Here is a 9,814-nt window from a genome sequence, read left to right as displayed (position 1 = left end):
CAGTGGCCAAGACCATACAGCGGTATAACAGGACAGGTTCCACTCAGAACAGGCCTCGCCATGCTCCACCAAAGAAGTTGAGGTCACGTGCTCAGCGTCATATCCAGAGGTTGTCTTTGGGAAATAGACGTATGAGTGCTGCCAGCATTGCTGCAGAGGGTCAGTGCTCAGACCATACGCCGCACACTGCATCAAATTGGTCTGCATGGCTGTCATCCCAGAAGGAAGCCTCTTCTAAAGATGATGTACAAGAAAGCCCACAAACAGTTTGCTGAAGACAAGCAGACTAAGGACATGGATTACTGGAACCATGTCCTGTGGTCTGATGAGACCAAGATAAACTTATTTGGTTCAGATGGTGACAAGCGTGTGTGGGGGCAACCAGGTGAGGAGAACAAAGACAAGTGTGTCTTGCCTACAGTCAAGCATGGTGGTGGGAGTGTCATGGTCTGGGGCTGTATGAGTGCTGCCGGCACTGGGGGGCTACAGATCATTGAGGGAACCATGAATGCCAACATGTACTGTGACATACTGAAGCAGAGCATGATCCCCTCCCTTCAGAGACTGGGCCGCAGGGCAGTATTCCAACATGATAATGACCCCAAACACACCTCCAAGATGACCACTGCCTTGCTAAAGAAGCTGAGGGTAAAGGTGTTGGACTGGCCAAGCATGTCTCCAGACCTAAACCCTATTGATCATCTGTGGGGCATCCTCAAACAGAAGGTGGAGGAGCACAAGGTCTCTAACATCCACCAGCTCCATGATGTCGTCATGGAGGAGTGGAAGAGGACTCCAGTGGCAACCTGTGAAGCTCTGGTGACCTCCATGCCCAAGAGGGTTAAGGCAGTGCTGGAAAACAATGGTGACCACACAAAATATTGACACTTTGGGCCCAATTTGGACATTTTCACTTAGGGGTGTACTGACTTTTGTTGCCAGCAGTTTAGACATTAATGGCTGTGTGTTGAGTTATTTTGAGGGGACAGCAAATTTACACTGTTATACAAGCTGTACACTCACTACTTTACATTGTAGACAAGTGTCATTTCTTCAGTGTTGTCACATGAAAGAAAATATTTACAAAAATGTGAGGGGTGTATTTACTTTTATGAGATACTGTATATACACTATATTGTCAAAAGTATTGTGACGCCTGCCTTTACACGCACATGAACTTTAATGGCCTCCCAGTTTTAGTCCGTAGGGTTCAATATTGAGTTGGCCCACCCTTTGCAGCTATAACAGCTTCAACTCTTCTGGGAAGGCCGTCCACAAGGTTTAGGAGTGTGTCTATGGGAACGTTTGATCGTTCTTTCAGAAGTGCATTTGTGAGGTCAGGCACTGGTGTTTGTTTTTTTACTTTTAATAAATTTGCAAAGATTTCAAACAGACTTCTTTCACGTTGTCATTATGGGGGATGGTTTGTAGAACTTTGAGGAAAAAAAATTAAGAATTTAATCCGTTTTGGAATAAGGCTGTAACATAACAAAATGTGGAAAAAGTGAAGAGCTGTGAATACTTTCCGGATGCACTGCATACATACACACAATTTTTTTTTTTGTTAAATACTAGCATTTACGTGCAAAATCAAATGTTCTCAGGGTATATTCTCTGCAGATTAAATGTTATCTACTGAAAGTGTCAATGGGGAAAGTACATCATTATGACCACTAGATGCCACCGAGGAGCATACTAATTTCCTATTACACTCGGTGCCATCTAGTGGCCATAATGCAGTATTTTCTTCATTCACACTTTTTTTTTCATGAATAACATTTGATCTGAAGAGAATATAACCTGAGAAAAATCAATTTTTGCCCCGTTCATAGAGAATGAATTAATATACAGTTTAGATGGATGAACAGCCTTTATAAATACACCCCTTAGTCTCCAAGAAACATACAGGTTTGTTATAGTGGTTTGCAGGAACAGGGTCGGAGAACTTGCAACCGCAGAACCTGAACAGCGGCCAATGGGTCTCGGTGCGCCGAATGTGTTTTGTAAATGTGGCCGCGGATGGTGGGCGAATCAATAATCTAAGGGCTTTCTAAACATCCCTCTGTGGAAGTTTATATTGACGGGGCGGGAGGAATCGTCTTCCTCCGATCGGCGTATAACAGACCGCGGGATTAATAGCGGCACACAATCAGATCTTGGCCTGAAGTGAACTTTTCTATGATATTAGCGGCCTGATATCCTGATAATTGGTCATTATCCGGGAAATGGCTCTTCCTGAACCAGATCCTGGACTAATCTCCACTGTTTTGTTTCTGAGTCATTTTTGTTAACGCCAAGCGGCCCCGAGATCTCCGCCTATAGGAGCCAACGCCACCCCGTATCTTTAAACTGCAAATGGCGGGCCCTCGGGTTTTTTTTTTTTTTTTCCCCCGTCGAAATTCCCATCTAACAATAATCCAACAAAATCGATTGCCCTAGCACCAATGTGGTTTTTGGAAAAGGGTCAGGGACTTCTTTTCCCCCCATTTTTCATGCTGCCCTACGTAACTGCACACAAAGGTGTGAACCAAGCCTGAAATTGGAAGAACAAAACGGAATCAAATGCGGCAAAATGAAAAAACAAAAACAAAACATGACTTGGCCGATCTTTATAAACTCTTTTCTTGAAGTCCATTGAGGGACACAGGAATTCAGATACTGTCTGGTTATACTGCCACCTGCCGGAGGATTGGACACTGGCAAATAGAAAAATGGTGGGCCAGTCCATGATTACCCCTCCTCTACCCAGCATGCCTCAATTTGCAGCTATCAGTAACAAGAGTAGTGCCATAAACACAGAGGGTTGGCACCTGTGTCCCTCAAATTTTTCTTTTTCTTGTCCATGGCAGGATGGAAATTTAGATACTAATCGGGTTATACTGCCACCTACAGGAGGATTGGACACTAGCACATTGAAAAATGGGGGGGGCAATCCATGATAACCTCTACCCAGCATGCCTCAATGTGTAACTATCAGTACCCAGTGCCAGGGGCGTTGCTAGGTCTGCAAAAGATCTGGGGCTGGAGCCCATAGGAGCGGTCACCAACCTTTTTGCATGCCCGGGGGGGGGGGGGGGGGGGGTTGATATGGTGTCAGGGTGATTGAAGTGCATTATTTCTATTGTTACATTCTAATATATAATGAGGTGGTTCAACTCACCATACTGCAGAATCAGTGGGAGCCCTGGGCGTGTCACTTGCCACATCTCCTGCCACCAGATGAAGCGTGTTACTTGCCACCGTCACCTGCCATTAGATGTGGATTGTCACTTGCCATGTCGCCTGCCACCAGATGTGGATTGCCACTTTCACCTGCCACCATTTGCAGATTGCCACTTGCCACATCACCTGCCATCATTTGCAGATTGCCACATCTCCTGCCACCATTTGCAGATTGTCACTTGCCACGTCTCCTACCACCATTTGCAGATTGTCACTTGCAACCTCTCCTGCCACCATTTGCAGATTGTCACTTGCCACATCTTTTGCCACCATTTGCAGATTGTCACTTGCCACGTAACCTGCCACCATTTGCAGATTGTTACTTGCCATGTCTCCTGGCTCAATTTGCAGATTGCCACATCTCCTGTCACCATTTGTAGGTTGTCACTTGCCACGTCTCCTGTCACCATTTGCAGATTGTCACTTGCCACATCTCTTGCCAACATTTGCAGATTGTCACTTGCCACGTCACCTGCCACCATTTGCAGATTGTCACTTGCCACATCTCTTGCCAACATTTGCAGATTGTCACTTGCCACGTCACCTGCCACCATTTGCAGATTGTCACTTGCCATGTCTCCTGGCTCAATTTGCAGATTGCCACATCTCCTGCCACCATTTGCAGATTGTCACTTGCCACGTCACTTGCCAACTGATGTGGATTGTAACTTGCCATGCCAGCCAGTGCCACCAAATGTGCATTGACGCTACATTGGTGGCAGGCTGGCAGCACTGGTCCATTTAGTGAGAGCAGGAGAGCGGTGATGCAGGGCGGGCAGTGAGAGATGATGTCATATCGCTGCTCCCCGCTGCACCTCTGACATTGAAGCAAGGAGGTCTGGCTGCAAAGTGGAGCTCCACGATGACAGGAAGCACGTGACCTCCACTCCACCATGCTGTGAGGGTGGAAGAGTGTTGATGTGTGACGGGTAGTGAGAGATGATGTCATCTCTCTGCTGCTCGCCGCACCTCGCTCCAAAAGAAGAGGCCCGGCTGTGAAGAGCGATGATGTGGAGTGGGCAGAGAGATGTCATCTCTGCTTGTCCGCCCGCTCGCTTCTCTCCTCTCCTCCAGCCTCTCTCATGCAGCCAGCCTGCCCGCCGCAGCAGCCGCAACCCGCTGGTTAGGCAGGGACCCTGCAACAAGAGACTTGGGGCTATGGGCCCCAGATTCGGGGCTATAGCCCCAATAGCCACCCCCTAGCAACGCCTCTGCCCAGTGCTGTGTCTTGGCCTAGGCCGACAAGGCCCAGGCCTAGGGCGGCACAATCCCCCCCACCCCTCCTTCCACGGCCGCCTCCCACACAAATATGGCCGGCTTGCCGTAGCACGGCACTTGCTAATATTATGGGCAGTGAAAGGTGTACTCGGCCGAGGGGGGGAGAGCGACCGGTGCCCCCATAAAACGGCCGGTGACTGGCCAAACTGGGTGCATGTAATATAACTAGCGGAGGCGAAGTATTAGGCTCCGCCTACCCTCCATCCTTACCTTGCATCTTCTCCCCAGCCTGGGGGGGAGGGAACTGTCTGCGATGAGGAGCAGGGGGAGAGAGAGACGAGGACAACGGGTATAAATCAATTACTATTACAGCACTTTTGTAAATCATCATGTGCGGGTGTGCAAAACGGCCAGACAATATAAAGTGCTTACAATGGATTAAATGAGTAGACAGATCATATTGCGATACATCGCTCCATGCATGCTGCAAACTCATTAACCAGTCCACACATTCAGTGAAAGTTCATGTACTTTGTTTAATAAGCTTGCATTGATTTCAGCATGCACAGAGCACTTTGCAGTACATAAACTTTCCCTAAATGTGGACTGTCTCCCCCGGGTTCACACTTGTGGGATGCGGGGAACCAGCGCGATTACAGCGCTGAGTTCCCGCATCGCAGCTATCCTGCAGGCAGTTCACATTACCTTCTGCGAAACTGATGCGGGTGTCATTACATTGTACATGACACCCCCAGGTCGGTTCGCAGGTCGCAGTGCGAACTGTGAACATGCACAGGAATCGGATCGCATAGGTGAGAACACCCATGCGATCAGATTTCAGTGCGGGGGGGGGTCCCTGCACTTTTTTTCCTGCGAATCTAATGCGAGTTCAGCCATACAAATGTATGGCTGAACTTGCATCTCACAGACATCGCATGTAATCTGGAGCAAATCACATGCGATGTCTGTGATCGCAGTAGTGTGAACCTGGGCTTAATGGGTTTGCATTAATTTCAGCATGTGCAAAGTGCTCCATGCTGAAATCAATGCAAACCCATTAAACAGTCCACAATCAGTGAAAACTCATGTACTGCAAAGTGCTCTGTGCTATAATCAATACAAAATTCATATACGCTAATCTGTGATATTGTGAAACTGATAAGGTGGCACTGATATGCTGTACTGATGGCCACTGATAGGCTGTACTGGTGGCCCCTGATGAGGTGGCACTGATGGCCAGTGATAGGTTGCACTGATGATCCCTGACGAGGCCGCACTGGTGATCCCCGATGAGGCCGCACTGGTGGCCCCTGACTAGGCCACACTGGGTGGCCCCTGACGAGGCCGCACTGGGTGGCCCCTGTCGAGGCCACACTGGTGGTCCCTGACGATGCAGCACTGGTGGCCCCAGACGAAGCCGCACTGGTAGCCCCTGACGAAGCCGCACTGGTGGCCCCTGACGAAGCCGCACTGGTGGCCCCTGACGAGGCTGCACTGGTGATCCCTGAGGCCGCACTGGTGGTCCCAGATGAAGCCGCACTGATGGTCCCTGATGAGTGATTGATGTAAGTATTGAGTGAATGGTGTGTGCTAATGTACAGAGATGAAGAGGTGGAGCTCTAAGAGGAGAAGGTAGAGCCTAAATAAGAAGGGGTGTGGTTTAAAGATTATAGGGCGGGTCTTAAACAGGCAGGGGTGTGGCCTTGACAGGAAGGGGTGGGTCGTATTTAAATTAGGGGGTGCATGAGTTTAGTCAGGCCTAGGGCAGCACAAAACCTAAATACACCACTGTCAGTACCAGGAGTCAGGCCATAAACACAGAGGGTTGGAGACCTGTGTCCTTTAATGGTCCCTCAAGTATGTAAGGGGGACTTCTGATGGGCACCCCCGAATGTAAGGAATATTCTGCAGGGCAATCCTGGATGTATGGGGGAACCTTTGCAGGGCAATCCTGGATGTACGGGGGAACCTGTGCAGGGCAATCCTGGATGTACGGGGGAACCTGTGCAGGGCAATCCTGGATGTACGGGGGAACCTGTGCAGGGCAATCCTGGATGTACCAGGGGGGACTGCTGCTGGGCACTTCTGGATTTAAGGGGGGACCTCTGCTAGGCACTCCTAGATGTAAGAGGGGACTCTGCTGGATGGGATAGGATGTAATGAAGACTCTGGTTGGCACTCCTTTAAAATATCTTTTAGGTCTTGGGGATCCCTTGGTACAAACAATTACTGGTGGTCAGCTGTGAAAAATGCCCCTTACATTGATGGCTATTGGGAAGAATGCCCCAACTTACAGTGGTGGCTTGAATGCCACCCTCTCAGACAGCTAAAAAAAAAAAAAAAAAACCATTGGCATCATGCAGCTGGCTGTCAAGTGGTATTGGCTCCAGAACTATATCGATACCATCAGATGGGAGGCCCATCAGCCACAGATTTAGGAACCCCTAGCAACCTCTTAAGGAACCCTGGTTAAGAAACTCTAGACCAAGATGGGATAGCACCTGAGGGGGGGTGGCTCCACATGGAAGGGAAAACCAAGAAGAAGCTAATCAACCAGAACCCACAAAACAGGTGGGAACAAAAATTTTCCATAAGGAAAGAAACTTGACATGGACAACCAGACACATGGTTAGCAAGACTGGTTAGACCTTTCCCAGAAGAGCCAGAGAAAAGATGTCCATCCTCCTAGAACACAAGCCAAAAACTGAGGCATACTGGGTAGAGGAGGGGTTATCCAGGGCTGGCCCACAAATTTCTGTCAACCAATGTCCAATCCTCCCGTAGGTGGCAGTATAACCCGCTTGTATCTGAATTTCTGTGTCCCCAAATGGACAGGAAAGTGAAAGTGAAAATGAAGCTTGGTGTGAACCAGCCCTTAGTGACTCTGGAAGTACTGAAGCCATATTTAGCCAGGTAACTAGCATCTTCTGAAGGACTGCAGCCGGGGGAAACTTTCCTGGAAGGCTAAACGTGTTCACAGAATTCGGTTGCAATGTGTGTTGCCAGATTGAAGGCAGAAGTTGGTTTATCTGAACTGAGTTTGGTTAGGGCAGGAAGGTGAAAAAACTGCCATTATCACCAGGTGAAAATAAAGAGCAAAATCCCTGAATAATAAAAAAAAAAAAATGTAGCCACCACATCTCAGGGTTGGTAAGCTACAATATATTACAATTTTGGTTTTGGGTTTAGCTATATTTTAAATAAGCCCTCCGCTGGTCGGCCATTGTCTCCGGGATCCCAGGCTCAGCAACGTCTAATAATACCGAGTATCTGTGAGTGACGTGTCTCCTTCTGCCATTGTATTTCTCCAGGCTGACTTCCCTAATCGAATTATCGCCTGCTGCACGGGGCCAGGGGCTGACGCTAATTGAATTGCTCTCGTCACAAGCTGACGTCCCCCCCCCCTTCCACCTAGAACGTTGACCGTTATTGTTCATGCGGATGGCCAAGCTCTCCCCATTCATTTGATGTGTCACCAGCGGCCCTCTTGCTGCGTTATGTTTGCCGAGAGGCCATGCCGCCTCTTTCCTGCCACACAATTAAAAACAAATAAAGCAATCTGGGGCCTCTCCATTATTCCTTTATACATCCCGGCAGCAGGCCGCTCTCATTCCTGCGTGTGGAACCAGGGGCCGGGGCGCGTGTACGCGAGCTGCACCATTGCACGCAGGTAGAAATTGTTCAGCAGCCAGAATTTATCGCCTGTAAAAAAAGACCTCAGTGTTGTATGAAACATTGTAACAACAAGGCAGTTATTTATTTTATTTATTTATTTATTTATTTCAGGTACTTATATAGCGCCGTCAATTTACGCAGCGCTTTACATATACATTGTACATTCACATCAGTCCCTACCCTCAAGGAGCTTACAATCTAAGGTCCCTACCTCACATTCATACATACTAGGGACAATTTAGACAGGATCCAATTAACCTACCAGCATGTCTTTGGAGTGTGGGAGGAAACCGGAGTACCCGGAGGAAACCCACGCAGACACAGGGAGAACATGCAAACTCCAGGCAGGTAGTGTCGTGGTTGGGATTTGAACCAGCGACCCTTCTTACTGCTAGGCGAGAGTGCTACCACTACACCACTGTATTGTAACGTAGAAATTTAGAAGAGGAAATTCCGCAGTGTGACTCCCTCTATACATTGGTGGAATCTTGCTGCCGCGGGTTCATGGAGCTCTTACCATTATGTGCCAGTATGGAGAGACTGTAGTAAAAAAGAATGAAAAATAGTATCGCACAAATGCCCCCCCAAAGCTGGATCAGTCGGATCATCGTGTGGATAGACTGGTGCAAGACAGACAGGATCGGCTTGTCAGGCTCCAGTAGACTTCAACAAAATGGCGGCCATCTGCACACAGACACTGGGGTTGATTTACTAAAACTAGAGTGCAAAATCTGGTGCAACTCTGCTTAGAAACCAATCAACTTCCAGGTTTTATTGCCAAAACTTAATTGAACAAGCTGAAGTTAGAAGCTGATTGGCTACCATGCACAGCTGCCCCAGTTTCTGAGCGCACCTGTTTTAGTAAATTTCCCCCACTGACTCCCTGTTGCAAGAATGTGAATGAAATTGGTTAAAGATGGCTTCAAGGCCTATTCTCCACCTGTGGAGAACTCCTTAGACACATTTTGCTCTTTTCAGGGTTTAACAGAAGTAGAAGCCCAAAAAGGGCCCTTTTCGGGGTCTCAACGATTACGACCCAAAAAAGGCGAAACGCATCTGAGGAGTTCTCTACAGGTAGAGAACAGGAGCTGAAGCTAGCTTTAACCCATTTCATTCACACTCATGCAACAGGGAGTTGGTGTCTGCGTGCAGAAGGCTGCCATTTTGTTCAAGTATGAACAGAATGCTTGAACATTATGACAGACTCCTTTTTCGATGGAAGGACTGCACCCCCCCATCATCACCCTGCCCAGAGAATATGGCAGCAGCAGTGTCATTCTTCATGGTCCCCAGCGCTCTTGTCATAATATGCGAGAAGAAACAGAATGTTTGCATATCATGGAAAACATTCCTCCCACAGTGTCCCCATTTTTTTGAAGCAAAGTCTGCACTCCCCTATCACTGCTGCCATATTCTCCCAACTTTCTCAGGGATAAGTTGTTCTCTGTCTTCTCCATTGGCTGACCAAGGATATTATATCATCCCAGCACCCTCCTCTTCCTCCCTCCTTTGAAGCAAAGTCTGCACTCCTCGCTATCGCTTTGCCATCGCAAATCTCCCAACCTTCTCAGGAATTGGTAGTCCTCCGTCTACTCCATTAGCCAACCAAACAAGTTACATTGTCTCAGCACCCACCTCTTCCTCCCTTTCTTCGTTCTTTGAAGCACAGTTGGCACTCAACCCACCACTTCTGTCATAT

This window comes from Aquarana catesbeiana, linkage group LG02 (genome assembly GCF_042186555.1).
Source record: "Aquarana catesbeiana isolate 2022-GZ linkage group LG02, ASM4218655v1, whole genome shotgun sequence".
Classification (NCBI taxonomy): Eukaryota; Metazoa; Chordata; class Amphibia; order Anura; family Ranidae; genus Aquarana; species Aquarana catesbeiana.
This window is presented reverse-complemented; position numbering follows the sequence as displayed.